The sequence below is a fragment of the Molothrus aeneus genome, chromosome 2 (genome assembly GCF_037042795.1).
Source record: "Molothrus aeneus isolate 106 chromosome 2, BPBGC_Maene_1.0, whole genome shotgun sequence".
Lineage (NCBI taxonomy): Eukaryota > Metazoa > Chordata > Aves > Passeriformes > Icteridae > Molothrus > Molothrus aeneus.
Window position 1 is genome coordinate 88489682 of NC_089647.1, and position 15506 is coordinate 88505187.

General features: G+C 41.2%; 1 long non-coding RNA gene across 13 annotated transcripts in view; it reads right to left on the reverse strand.

Moving 5' to 3' along the window:
- Window positions 1-15506, reverse strand: part of LOC136553602 (uncharacterized) — a 39464-nt gene that overhangs the window by 8410 nt on the left and 15548 nt on the right. For 8 of the 13 annotated variants that reach the window (XR_010783175.1, XR_010783172.1, XR_010783173.1 and 5 more), the window contains 2 exons: window positions 15201-15282; window positions 6271-6356 (listed from right to left, as the gene is read on the reverse strand). This is a non-coding gene — a long non-coding RNA (uncharacterized lncRNA). The remainder of the gene's footprint in view (window positions 1-6270; window positions 6357-15200; window positions 15283-15506) is intronic. The other 5 variants (XR_010783182.1, XR_010783180.1, XR_010783178.1 and 2 more) reach the window with 1 other exon arrangement.

The following is a 15506-nucleotide window of genomic DNA, read 5'->3' on the forward strand; positions in this document are numbered from 1 at the left end:
AAGACCAAACTATAATGGTGGCAAAGTGATAGCCCCAGCTATGTTAACAACTTTCTGAGCCATTCAAGTTTGTTATAATAAAAATAATTAATAATAAGAGATGTGCTTCTGGACACATTCACCTTTCTGTAAAGAAAGCCTAATGAGTCTGTCTTTTAAAAAACAGACTATCAGAAAATTTAAGTGTGATTCTATTAACTTGTAAGCATAGTGTTTTACATTTTAACAATAGAACAGATCAAATCTATTGTTGAATTCAGATTTTAAGATTTATAAAGCAGCACTAGTAAGTGGAAAGGAACAGTTCAAGAATTTTCTTTGTATTTTGTTTCTGCCCTTTGTCAAAATTTTATTGCAGTCAATACTTCCACCCTGTTAGGTAGTATTACCAGTTCTCTCAACCATAACAAGCAGAGTTGTAGAAGGTATTAAATCTTAAACAGAGGTAAGTAAGGTACTCCTGGAAATAAAGCAAAAGTTTGATAGGTTGTGTCAAAAGAAACTGCAGCTATTATTATAATTTATTATTTGTTAAGCACTGACAATGTGCTCAGTTCTGCTGATTAAGTTTTTCTGAGCAAGTTCTACTGATTATCTTCTGAGGACAACACACTGTACTACAAAGAAGGTATGTGACAGCTATCAAGACTTTTTCTTTCAAGACTCACTTAGCAAAACAATTACATGCCAGTTATGCAGGTTTTATGGAAAAAAAAGAGAGAAAATGCATAAACTAAGTAAATATCATGACTTTTGTGTTCACTAATTTTCCTACTCCAGATCTCTCACTTCAGCACTGTCTGACAATCTCAAAGTTACGGTGAGATTTGAGGAAGATCTAAAGCCTCATCCCTGCTTATATTCAGTTATAAGCATCATGTTATATTAGAGGCATGCACACAGGCTGTATTGTTAGAATCTGTCTTTGGATCTGGGACTCACTCCCCAGCAAGGGCAGAGATGGCTGAATGGGGCCAGCCAGAGACAGACAAAAATCAGAACAACTCCAGTCTCACACATGCATTTCCTTCATGCCACAAAGCAGATCAGACTGAGCTAGCCCGTGCTCTACCCGTAGGTGGTGATCTGACCTTACAAAGACATTTGGGGTGCAGGTGCCTCAAGGGAGCCTTCCTATCCTTGCTAGGCTCTCAGGGCTGTTTCTCTAACAGACCTATTGTTAAGTTTCTCCAGCCTGAGCTATAGGCACGTTTTTGCATGGCATCTAGGAGTCAGGGATGTTTGTTTTTTGCTGATCTAGAGGCACTGCAGATATTCTATTCCTGTTAACTCTGTGCCTGGTTTATATCTACTTTAGCATGTAAAGAAATCACAGTTTCTCCCTTCACCTTTACCCTCAGATCATTTATGTACAGTTTACCTCCAGGGTGGAAGATTCCCCAAAACAGGCATTTGATGGCAAAATAATGTCCATGCATCTGTGTATGCACAGCAAGGGACATGGCTGAGACTGCTCTAAGAACCCCTGGCCAAATTTGCGTGTCAGGAGGGTGCCAAACAGACATTGTCCCTTGCCCCAGCCAGGCAACACCTAGGCTTTCAAACCACAGCACTGCCAGGGTTCCAGCTGTGCAGATGTTCTTAGAAGAAAAACTCCCTTTTGTCTGCTTCTATCCTTTAGCCTGCACACTTCCCTAAATCCTGCCAGCATGCTTTTTTTTTTTTTGTAACTGACAGAGAGAAGTGAGTTCTTATATAAATCTTTTGTGTGAAGATCAAACTGCGCACATGTAGAACTATTTTTTTTTTAGGGAAAAATCTGCCCTAAAATAATCATTCCATGTTATCCTCACAGAGCGCCTGCACTGCCTTTTAAAACGCATCCAAGGCCACCCTCAAGAGCAGACTCAACGCTGTCAGCTGCAGCTGAAGTCTCCGTGTGTGCAGGGAGGGCAGAGCGTGGGCAGCCTGGGGCAGCACTGGGGTCAGGGGCAATGCAGCTGGAAGGGACCGTAATCTGAGTTGCTCCTTGCAGACAAAGTCAGCCTTTGTACTGATGGAAACTTGTGGGGCAACTCGGGAGCCGAGCTGGGTCATGTGAAAAAGGTGTTTCTTTACCTAGCCAGCCTGGACTCCTCAAACATCCAGCTGGCAGAGCCTGAGGTTTCAGTCAAATCTTGTAAGTTAACATTAGTTTACTAATAGACTGAGAAGCAAAGGATTTGGCCCTTCATAGCCTTTCATTCACAAACTCAGAAACTTTTGTAATGGAGAGGAAAATCAGCAAAAATGATCACCTGATAACAGTACTATTGGGAAATTCTTTCTAAAAAAAGAAAATACTACAGAAGATAGACCCAAATGGCAGTACACCAGCAGTTTTAGAGTCAATTTCAGTGCTGTTTTGTGTTTCACTGTTTACAATTTAATTACCAGCTAGAAAAATGATCAGGTATTAGGTATAGTGAAGCCCCCATGTGTGACACCAAGCAGTAGCACAACTCACTGTAGCAGCTTATCTTTGGGAGGCCTCCCTCTCTCCCTTTTTCACTATTTCTCTTCATCTTGCTTCCTTCTTATGCTCCCAATTTCCTTAAATACAATATAGTCAGAGTTTTACATTCAGCTTTAATTTTTCCAGGAGGGACAGCCCTTAAAAAGCAGCACAAGTTATTTTACTCAGGTCCATAAAAAGGGACTTGCACTTCAGTGCAGCCATCTAATAGACAGATGAACCAATTCCATTAGTATAAAAACATTCTACCTGTGCCCTTCCCCCAGCAAAGCTTTTGCCAAAACTGGAACAAAACCCTAATCTAGCCTTTATTAAAGTGGAGAAAAATCAACTTCCTTTCACTCTCCCACTCATTTTCCACTGCTGTGATTTTCTAAATTTCAGGCAGGCCTGTGACCAAGAGCTACAGGGCCAAAAGCGGCTGGGTGTGCTGTATTCCTGGCCCAAATGGAAGCAGGAAATACTAAACATCTTGCATGGAAGCCTGTTCTCATCAGGTTTATAGCCCAGCTTTTTTCATCAAAAGCAGTGAGGATAGTACACAGTTCAGAAATGCATCCAAGCATATGGGAGTCTCTCTACACTAATCCTCCTTTTGAGTTTCATCCAGCACTAAATCAGAGCCACACCGGAGAGAGAAATAATGCAATAGCTTGTGGAAAATACATGGCTCCTCTCTGTTAGGGTATGGAAAATCAATCATGACTCACTTTTCTCCTTAAAAATTGTTGGAGGAATATTAACAGCATAAAGCATGACAGAGATTGGAAAAGAACAAAAGTCAGATACCCTTTAAACTTGCCTGCCCTGGGATTATACATCCGGGCAGCCTTTGCTGGGACAGCAACAACAATCTTGGAAGAGTAACAGGATAATGACACAGGTGACAAAACTCACCTGAGAGGCTAAGAAAACACCTCTTTGCAGAGTTAACCTGCAATGCTCACAGCATTGCAACTGCAGCCACCCCTTTGAGAGGTCCCCGAGAGCATCACTGCTGGAATTCTGGGGAAGAAGGGCTGCACAGTCTTATTTTCCCAGACAGAATACAGAGCTCTCTGTCTGGGGGAGAGAAAGGGCTTTGCTGAACTCATCCAAGGACAAGAGAGCCCTATGGCTGCACCAAGGCCCAAAGAGTGTGCTGTCAGTGCTACCTTGGACATGGGAGCAGAACAGGCAGAGCGCTGACACCCCACTCTCCACCACAGCTTCTGGCCTCACCTACTGAAAGCAAAAACAGAAAAAGCAATAAGAAGGAGACCTACACCGACTTCTCGAGATACTGTAGCAGGGAAGCACAGGCTGACCAGGCCTTGAGCCCTCCATTCCTTTTTCAGTATGTCAAAAGTAAAAAAAATTCGAAGTACAGCCCTGATCCACAGGCTCCAAACGCCACTCTCTGGACCTCAGACAGGTGACAGAAATAAAACTTTTAACAGAGCTTGCTCCAGGAGAGCTGATGTGTTAGGGAGCTGAAAAAGAGCTGTCAGCTGACAAAATTCTGTGGGTAGTTAAGGATACAAGTTAGGAGAGGCATTGGCTATGTAATTAGCAACAGGAAAAATAAATGCAGCTCCAAGCACACAAGCAGGTACACGTGCAGAGCCCACTTGGAACTTGTAAACAGCCTATTGTTTCCATACATAAGGATTTGCAAACAGCCTATTGTTTCCATACATAAACATCTTTGAATTTGAATTTTTCTTGATCACATTTATTGCCTTTTCCCGATTAAAAGGAAATGACAGAAATCCCTTTTTTTCTTAATTTTCTAAAAGAAAGAAATCAGTATTTGACTTCTAGCTCTTGAAAATTATTGACCAGAATCTTGTTTGGCATAACTCAGCCTCGTTATCATAGAATCATAGTTATCACAGAATTCTAGAATCACAGAATTGTTTGGGTTGGAAGGGACTTCAAAGACCATCTAGTCCAACCCCTCTGCCCTGCACAGGGGCACCTTCCACTAGATCAGTTTGCCCAAAGTCCCATCTAACTTGGGCTTAAACAATTCCAGAGATAGGGTATCCACAGCTTCTCTGGACAACTTGTTTCAGTGCCTCGCCAGCTTCTCAGTGAAGGATTTCTTCCTAATATCTAATCTAAACATACCCTCTTTCAGTTCAAAACTAAATTGTCATCTACAAAGCAGAGCATCTTTACTGAGGCTTAAGATTTTCTCCCATATGCTGTTTCTTTAGAACAACTTGTCTTCCTCTTTTTCTTTTTTTCCTTTTTTTCACAATATGCATCTGGTTTAAGGTGACTTTTTCTTTGCCAGCATATGGAGCAAAATGATTATGATGATTTAGATTTATTTTAAATCACAGCCTATTAAATGGAAAAATAAATGCTAATATGTTGATATTGTTTACTTCTGAATGAATTATTGATGTGAATGAGTAGTTGCTTCTATCATAACCACTCTTTATTAAATGACTATATTTTGAATTAGAGATCCTTAATTAAGAAATCACATTTTTTCCTGAAAATTCTTTCCCTGTTGCTAGTATAAAAAATACCTTACATTACTCTATGGAGAAAAAAAATAGGCTGGTGAAATTATTCTATTTTTTATCTTTTCCTTTGCTCTGTGAATTTGGCAGTGCTTTGTGCATATTCCCTTTCACTGCTTCTCTCCTCTAATCAGTTAAGTGAGGCTCTTTCCCCTCTGTTGTTTGTGTGGATCTGTCACATAGCACCTAGAGACAGAAAAAACCATTTTAAGTAGGAAAACGCAAAACAAAAAAACTAAAGGATTGAGGATCAGATACCTGAAACTCCTCTCAACATTTTCTTTCAAGCTGAGCACGTTTCAGATTAATAGTGACTCTTTAACATAAATAATGATCTAATGAAATAAATATGAAATAGAAAGAATCATAAAAAGAATTTTACATTTAAGAATGCCATCTGTGTAACACTTAGCCTAACAATGAAATCATTTCAGTGCCAAAACAGCTCACTCTGCTTCCAGCACAAGTTACAGGAGAAGGTAATGGCTTTGTAAAATGGCATAAAAGTCTGAGCTCAATCACAGAAGGAACACCTGGGTTCAAACTCACTCTGCTTCACACAGACAATGGGTCTCACACATGAGTTTTGAGCTCACCCCTGCTAATGTTTCCACCTCGAGTCATCACGAATTTTTCACAAAGCTGACAGTTTTTATTGCAAGGATATAAGATTTTGTGGGTCAGTGTGAGGGAATCTTGCAACAACTGATTCTCTGCTTTCCAGCTGTGGAATCCAGAGTCGGTATTGTCTGACTGAAGTGCACAGGACTCAGAAACAAGACCCTGTATAAGTACATCTGTCACAAGAAAAATTCCCTCATTCCCTCACCTAGGACTTAAGACCAAACCAGCAGTCAGTTTGGGACCAGTGTCCTAAGCTGCAGGTCTGTCTGAGCACGCACCGCATTGCAGAACGGAGATGCTGTTTTTGTGAACAGGGAAGCCAAGCTCTTGCCATGTGCAAGGCGGTGCAGCAGAGCCATGCAGAACACAATGGAGATTGTTTGTTTATACCAGCCAAAGAGAAGGGAACATATTTGTTTTGAGTGAGCTATGTTAGAATACATATTGTTGTATATGCCCAGGCCTCATTACGCCATGCTAGTCTTCAATATGGATCAGATCCTAAAACTGCTCGACATACTGAAATAAATGTGAGTTCTACCCACAGAACATCTCCAGACTTAGGCCTCATGTCTGTCAATGTCATCTCAAAAAAACAAATGTTCAAAGAAGAAAAACAACAAAAGTATCTTAGAGACTGTAGAGGATGCTCACGTGTGGTAGATGCCATTCAAGGGTATGCTAAGGAATTACTTGGAGAGAGAGAAATCCTCATACCAAGACTGGAGAAAAGAGTGGGCCTGAAAAAAAGGAGAGAGAATTAAGTTTCATGAAATAAATATTTCTTATTTGTATTTCAGAAGTTACTGTGAAAGCAAAAGGAAATTCTTCCTTCACATCAGCAATGAGGCCGCATTAACATCTCCTCAGGCAAAGGTGGCCACAGCTCAAATTTTGCTTAAAGATATAATCGTGAGGGCATTCACAGAGGAAGAGTTAAAGTGCTGTTCAGTAAACAACCTGAAGTGCTGTATGCTGTATTCATATAAGGAAAGGTATGAGCCAACGGAGAGAGATGTTCAGCTGCAATCAAAGAGGATCTAAGCCTAACTGAGCGCTCACATGACAGTTGGGATCATTTCGGATCCCTTCCAATGAAGATAAAATAGCATCAAAAGCAGAGAGGGTTTTTTTTTTCTTTCTTTTAAGGATGAAAACACAACATCATTAGTCAAATTTACTCTGAACTTCCACCTCCTCATGTTGATTTGTACTCAGGTTCGGTAAACATATCTTTCCATCAAGGTAAATAAATGTAAAAGCCCATCAGTAACTTAATTGCTTAACGATGGATGCAGTGTGGGGTGTAACACTGTTTCTGACTATACTGTTCAAGTTAACGACCTCTCAAAAACACCTATTATACAGCTTGTCAGTAAAAAAAAATCTGTTCCTTCTTGGAAATCTGCTTATAAAATTTCAACCCCTTCCTGATGTTGGGGACGGGGTGGAAACCTCTGAGGACAATTTTTCAGGTGTACTGATGTAAAATGGAGTTTATTCATTTGAGATGCCATCCTTTGTGGGCCTACATGACCCAGGGAAATTATGCTCAAGAGAAGTGGGGAATCCACAGTGAGGGCAAAAGTTACACAGCCTGGGGAAAACATCTCCAAATTAAAATGCTCATAGTTCTGAGTGGGACCATTTGCTGGGAGGGGTAGAGGGCTGGGTTTGCAGATGTCAGGAAGAAGCCTGATCCCGCATGCGTAGCACACACCTAGGGACATCTGGAAATGTGCCCTCCTCCTCTGTCCTTGCACACCTAGAGCACAGGATTGAGGACCCATGAGAGAAAGCAGTTGTTCCCATTAAAACCAAGGCGTTTAATAGAGGTGAAGGCAAAATCAGCTCTCCAGTGAGAGAACAGTGAGGGAGGAGGGTCTGCCAAGCATCTGAGAGTGAAATCTGTCTCACGGTGGGCAGGCAGGCACAGTGCAGAGGCACAGCTGCCAGCCTGACATGATGGATCAGAAAAGCTACTAAGGAGCTGTGAGAGTCCGGGCAATTGAAACAAAGCAAAACATGAAAAGGCAATAGGTCAGACCTTCTTTGCAATCTATCAATTAAACAAGCATCCACTTCCAAAGGAGTGTGATGTCCTAAGCAGTAGACATCCCAGCACGTGATTGCTACTGTGATGGAGAGACAGGCTTACCAAAAGGAATTAATAATAATAATTACTAGTAGTGCTAATAATTTAGTTGAAGTTGTTCTTTAGTGAACCCCTCTGAGGAAATAACATGGTTGGGCATTTTGGCTTAATTCTATAGTCCCATACCAGCTTTACTCAGCCTGTTGAAAAAGAAAGGTGTGTTCAAATCTGTCCATTACATGGGAGGCTTGTGCCAAAATCTTGCCCTCCTTCAGTTAGGCAACAGTGGTGAGTGCCACAGAGTTGGCTTCAGCTGCTTTCTCCAAAAACCCTGAAGCTTTCAGAAACATTCATTTCTGCTGGCATCATTCAACTGCTCATTGTTAGGATTTGTACTCATTGGCATGCATGAACTGAGACTGATGTACAGGGTGATCCAGAGTGACAGCCTTCAGCCCCAAAAGTGGATACCTGCTTCCCTTAGAGTTCAGCGACTCACACTTGACTCAGAAGGATATATACAAAAATTACCTATCCTCTCTCATTCCTGTGTGCTAAAGCTAAGTGTGTTAAGCCAAATTAGCAATCAGGCAAACTGTGCATGCAGAAATCTGCACTTGTACAAACTGCATTTTTTTTTTGTAACATTCCAAGATTAAATATCTTGACAAAAGATGAAAACCCTTTAACAAATTTGCCCCTAGAGAAAAGTAACATTTTTTTATTCCATTTACTGTCAAACAACATACAGTTGAACACAGTCCTATGGGTTGATTTGTTGCTTTAAATAATGTCACTAACATCCAGATATCAATGTGATGGTGCAGAAAAAAGTTCACATTGAGCTAGATTCAATTACAGACCTAGAAATTGAAATTAAGTCTGATGCTACATGCTTAATTCATGTTTGTGTGACTGAGAAAAGGAGTATCTGGTTTACCTTGAATTTCCTGCCTTAGTGTGGTGAAAACATGACCCATCGCATTAATTAAAAAATAGTTTACAAATGTAACTTAAGTGGTATTGCACTGGCAGGAGGAGACAAACACCTTTTTGTCCTTGACATGTTATGTGATATAAAGGAAGCTGTTCAATAGCCTTTTCCTCAATTCCAAGGTAGGTCTTACAATTCCCACTGAAGAACAGGAACAAAGGTGTGATGACATTCCTCAATGAGAAGCCAAAGATTGTGCTTTACTTTAAAAAAAAAATGTAAGCATTTATCCCTCAAAACCCATAACCCTCTTCTGACCACACCGTTTATACAGGTGCCTATAGGTAGCTGCCACATATGTTATGCAGGTCTATATTTATCTAATTTGAGCATTTTACCCAGGTTAGTATTTTCATGTTTAATACCCCAAAATACCACATCACAGCAATGGACTTTCAACCAGCACACATTTGACTACTGATTTCACATATGCGGCTGGGACTAACTTTTCTCCTAATATGGTGATGGCACAGGCACTATTTAAATGATTCCTGAGCCTTGTAAATATACACCAGATGTATCTTTTGTAAATGTTACATTTTTCAACATCTCAGCATTTGTGAATAGTTGAAAGCGATGCCAGCCATGCTTTAATGGGGCACAGAAGCGAGTGCATTCAAAGAAATGGCACACCATTGCAATAGTCAAAATTACAAGTGCTGTCAAAAAGCTACATTTTTGCTTTATTGATTAGCACCAGGTAACACAGTGCTTCACATAATACCTTCATACGTGCCTCTTTCAGCTGATGATGTTTCCCTGCACATGGGAAACACAGAGAGGGATATGGAACTTCTAGGGCTGCCCTGGGGAAGGAGAAGGGCAGAGTGGCCGGGAGAGTCACATGAGGCCAGAGGTGGGGGCAGAAGGGCTGTGGGAGCTGCCACTCCCACAGCCATGGTCACAACCCATGGCCATAGGACATGCCCACCATCCCAGAGCTGGGGAGGGAACAAAGCTCACCTTTCCCACAGGTACTGATGCAGTTTGAGGCTATGACACATTTTCCTGCAGCTCAGGCTTCTGCTGCTTTGTCCTCCCTTGTTGCAGAGTTATCTCCCATTAGGGACTTCTCCGTGAGTACAGGGTGAATTCAGCATAAGAAGAAGCCACCTCCTGGGCTTTTCCAGACCTCTCTTTTCCCCTAAGCTTTTACTGGCTTTCCTGTGTCATTGCAGAAATCTCACAGAAGACCCAGGAGCACTTGAGTAACAGGTTATGGGAAATGTGCTCTCTACATCTTCTACCTCCTGGCACTTGCCCATCACCACCACATCCAAACTGCCCCCACGGTCTCCCCGTTAGCATCAGGCAGTAAAAGGAGCTGTCAGAAATCAGCCATCACATTTGCCTAAAAATGCAAATTTTTGTGGAATTTGTCCACCAACTCTCTCACAGATAAGAGGAAAGACCTTTATAATATTGCACAATTACTATTATTTGCAAGACAGAGTGCTTTTGCTCAGTGAATTTTGTGCTGTAATTGCACCATGCAACTCAGTTCAGCAAACCAGCTAAAATCAGGGCTAGGTGACACAGGACAATAAACTTAGAGGGAATGGACTAGACATAATGCCCCACTACAAGTATTATTTCCAAGTTCACAGGCTTGCAAATTAAAATGTCCCTGGACCAGTGCCATAAAAAAGAACATTAAAAATCAGGGGAAGAGGTCTGGGCATCTGTTAGAAGCATCTAATATATACCAAATGTGTATGCTGAGCTTCTTAGATATATGCATTGCTGAAATATAGCCTACGATTAATGTAAAAGCAGAAATGTTTTAATTGTATTTTTCCATTTGATATTCAAATGAAAAAAATATATCTTATTAAACACAACACTTGGCTTTGCTATTTTAATAAAAAATAAGTTGTTGAGGAAAAGAAAAGCAAAACTACTGATTCCTTTCCTTATGATGATCAAATGAGCCTTTCATGTTTGTATCTTATACTTCACTTTTTAGCATTTTGAGGCAAATAGCAGATATCAAAACTTAGTAAATAATCAAAGACTTATTCAGTTTTCCAAACTGTCATGCTGCTTATCTTGTAATAACTGATCTCTTAGGTAGCATAAGCTATTTAATTGCTACTGAAGATTATTTGAATGAAAAATGAGACAACATTCTCCCTTACCCCTCAAAAAGACAAAACTATATTCTTCAAAAAGACACATGCCGACAGATAGATTCTGATCTCTTCTACATATGCACAAGTGCAGTAGCTAATTTTACAAGATTTGATAGGAGCTGTGTATCTGAGATTACACCCTGTCCTCCAGACTGCACATTCCACATGGAAAATGACTTAATTTGGAAATAAATTTTGTTGCTGATAAATCCAGACTCTCAAGTCTCTGGGCATCCAAAGAACCAAACCTATTAAATTATTGTAAAAAACAGCTACTGCATTTTAAAGGGACTTTTTACAGTGTTGGCAAAGTGCGTATTCATGTATCCCCCCTGACATGATAGACTGTAATGGTTCCAGTCTGTCATGTCAACCATCTGCATATTAAACAGTCCCTAAGTACACATTGACACAGCAGACCCTAATAGCTCTGAAGCCGTAACAATCTATTGAGTCAATAATATGCATGTTAAAGAGCATCTCCTGTACTTCCATCAATATCTTTTATCTTTTCCTTAATTTCTATCTTCTTTTTATAGGTATATTCAGAGTTAAAGTTTTAGGAACCTTTATCCTTTAATGTGCTGCCACAGATGTGAAACATGTGGCACAGAGAGGCACATGCAGTAGCAAAATCCTTCCCTAGTATTGGGGCCAGACCTTAAAATAAGAACTGTAATATTTTTACACTGACAGCATACATTCTTCCAGATAAGGTGGAAATAACCCCTCTTTTCTGCTGGGCTGGACGCAGTGATAGTGAAAAACCCGGGAAAGGTTCCTGATGATTTCATGGGCTTTGGATGGAGCCCAGTGTGATGATACTCATTTCCTATTATGCATTTCCTTCTAATTAAATGAAATAGGTCACAGGGGGAAAATGAAACAAAAGACAAATGTATTTACTTACAGTAATATCAACCCCCCAAAAACAGCAATCAAAAACAAGAGAAAGATAATACAAAACATACTGTCTCTTCATTAACTTGAAATCATGTCTGTTACCACAGTCTTAATTCATTCCTGCATCTTCTTGGGATCTTTTATACCATGGAAGAGAGAGACTGTTATTTAAGCATAAGAAAATGGAGATTTTACTTTTGGCTAAATAGCTGGAGAGAAAAAATCTAATTTTCTTTTGCTTAACTTCACCATATCCTACTGCAATCCTTTCGCTCCCTGATTACAGGACTTCCCCATCTTCTTCCAATCTTCTTGGTGTCTATAAGCATCACAATTTGGCTTACACATTTAAAAGTGAAACCAAAGTACAATTTGTCTTTCCAAAATGTAGACCTAAGGACAGGGAGGTCACCTGACCCTATCAGCAGATCTTAGCTGTCCTAAATTCCCTTCTCCTTTCCATTAATTTGATACCGATGTATCTTTGATGCACATAGGGATTTATTCCAGCATATTCTTGATTAACCTTCACTCCAGAGAGGACAGAATCATGGTACTCTCCTTCTTGCTTTCCAGGAGTGTGCAGCTTATCCTTCCTCTGCCTTGCACCATTCCACATCCCCATGACACACCGGACCAGATCATCTACTTCTGTGCCTCATTCTGTACAGCATCCCTTAACTGCCTGACAAGCACGGAAGGCACCTGCCTTCTATGAAGTCCTTGGTAACATCTCGTAGCCAGCAGGCTTTTCTTCCCAATGCAATGGTAGGGAAGTGGGTCAGATGTCTACATTAATGCCCAGGGATTTGCCCAGCCATGAGGCATGTCCTCAGAACCTCAGACTAGTGCATAAACTTCATCTTATATGTGTTGTCTACTGTGTGTCTTATCAGGACAGGACTTTCTAAACTATGAATAACACATTACTCAAAAAGCCACAGTAGTCACCAGTTGACCTTTTTCACTGAAGATCTAGCAAGCAGATTTAGTTTTGGGCAGGATATGTTTTTCTTCCTAAACGAAAAAAAAAGCTATTTAAAAAAACCTAAGCAAATGAACAAAACCTAAAGAATGGGTGCCATTAAAACAAAAAAAGAAAAAGTAAAAGTCACTGAAAGTCCTGCTATGTTGCCTGTATTTCCTTTAGCTGAGGGAAGCAGCCCCACTGTAGCTCTGGAAGTGCTTGTTCCTACAGAAATGGTTTGTTGTCAAGTCCTCTCTGTGATGCTGCAATTCATCACCAAATTATATATGAAGCACAGTCCTCTCTCCATAATATTATGGGTACAGCCATCTCCATTTGAGGAATATAGGTCCTCTCTGGACCTCCTGCAGGAGATCTCCTGCTATTCACTCTGGTACTTGCTGCGGAGTGACCCAATAACCTAGACCAGTCCAGCTCTGGTGAAGGCAGTAACATCACACAGCAGCCACACAGCAGGTCTGGATAACTTATGACATCCCTTCCTCCTCTGGCACTTCTGTTTGTGCCTGATGAGCCTTTTAGGCTTCCCAGAACTTAACAGAATTACCAGGCAATGGCAAAGAAGGACAGGAGGAGGGCTGCTGGCCCCACAGCCAGAGTCCTTTAACAAAAATCCTCTGCACCAAGGGTTACTGGTAGGTCACACTCACTCTGGATGGCAGTGCTTCGGGGAATTGTTCCACTGATTTAAGTGGATAGGTTGCCCAGTCCAACTTCATGGACTTAGAGCAACCGATACCTGCCACCAAGCGAAAGAAGAGCCACCAGCCTTGGTCCGTAAATGAGATCGGTAAGGGAGATGAAGGGAGGACAATGAAGGAAACATAATGCTGTAGGTGAAGCGCTCCATGTTCCCCCAGCAACCTTCTTGTGCATGATGTGAATGTAAGGTGGGCTCGCTTCCTGCTGCCTTGTCCTCCTCCTGCACAGCCTGTTCCATGCCCAGCTGCAGCTGAGCCTACCCCAGGCTGGCCTGACCCTGAATGGAAAAATTCCCAATTACTTCAGTGAAGAGGGCTTTGTGTCCTCAGACAAATGCAGGAGAGCAAAATTTGGGTAGGGCTATGATTTCACTGCCTGTGTGCATAGGATGTCTCCTTTCCTACACAGAGGAACGCTGGCCACCCTTCCCACTTTTTTGGTTCTCAGTGTTCATCACTGCACCTGGAGTTATCTCCCATTTACCAAGGAGTTGATTTAAGTGTCTGACTCAGTCACATATGTTTGGCTCCCTTATTCAGAGTAAGATTTGGCCTACTAGCTGTGAAAACAGCTTATATCACATGTGCTGCAAAGCCTAGCCAGAACAGGCTGAATAAAGGATGAAGTTTAATCATGGAAATGTTGACCTACAAATAGAGAACAAAATGTTAAACCACATGGTATAGGGTGCTGCACGCCCCAAATATCAAGGAGAGATAAGAAGAATTGAACACATTTGGAAAGTAAAGCTTACTGTTTGGGGTTTGGTTGGGTTTTTTTTTTACTTTTTCTTTCTGCATATTCGAAGAGTCAGACCCACACTGTTCCCGCTCGCAATGACACCCTGGCATCCGAAGAACAACATAACACCCACCACAAAATGCTACTGCTGGCTGGCGCCGTCTAAAGCAGCAAGGTTTGGTGAGGGAGGTGAGACTGCCAAAGGCGGGAGAGTGGGGGAGTCACAGAGAGTGGGACCCGGCCGCTAGCGTGACTCCAGTCTATGGGACCTGTACAAACTAGGGAGAGGTAAATGTGACGAGGATTAAGATCCCTTTCATCTTGTGTCCTTGAAAACTAGTCCTGAGTTACCTCTTACAGCTGGGGAGTGGGGGGATGGTGTCATTATTTACACACCACCTTTCAGCTGGGACATCCTCACCTTTGTGTGTTTCACACAAAGAAGGGCAGTGTTTTTGTCAGAGAATCCATTTCCATTTTTAATCACAACCATCACACAGGCAGTTAATCTCATAGGATGGGAAAACTTTCTCATAGGCTTTATTTAACATAATTTTGGGTATTGCAAAGGACAAAGAATAATTTTTTTAATCAGTCATCTTGCTTTCAATAACTCGTCGGCTTTGTCTTTAGGTACACTACATTTTAAACAAATGTAGTTAACAGCAGCCGGCCAGGCCTTACTGACTGACAACTGTTCTTTACAGGATTTCTATGTGCCAAAGAGCTGGACAGTAATATCCATTTGGTATTCATGGAAGGTACTTGCAGAACAATAATGACAATAATTGCTTCTGATTCTTGTGTTTACAACACTGCCAAAGTATCATTAGAGCCTTATTTATAGATAATAATGCTTATTAATCACACATATTTGAATTTTGGAATGTATTAGATTAATATTCTTTTGTAACTTGGTTCTGTACTAATGCTATGAAAAGCACTTTCTGAATGCACCCACTGGGAAGTGCTTGCCTCGGTAAAGTAAAAGCATCCAAGCCATCTGCAGGTGAGGGACAAAGGGCATACCTCTTCCTCAGCAGGCAAACACCAAAGCCGGACACACCAGTTCCAAAAGCAGCTCCTTTGGATTAAAATCAGGGGCAGATGCCTGAAAAAAAATACCGTGAAAGGTGTGATAGTAGTGTTGTTCTTGAGCTTGCTTTTTGATGCTCTATGAAAAGGTTTGTTTTCTACTGCTTTATAAAGAAACTGGGTTTGGAAGGTGAGGAATAGATCCATCTATCATCTCACTCTCTAACAGCCCATTCTACCCCATGGGAGAGTTTAGCCTGGACCTTAGGATTCCTTATCACTCAAGAGGTTGGCAATGAG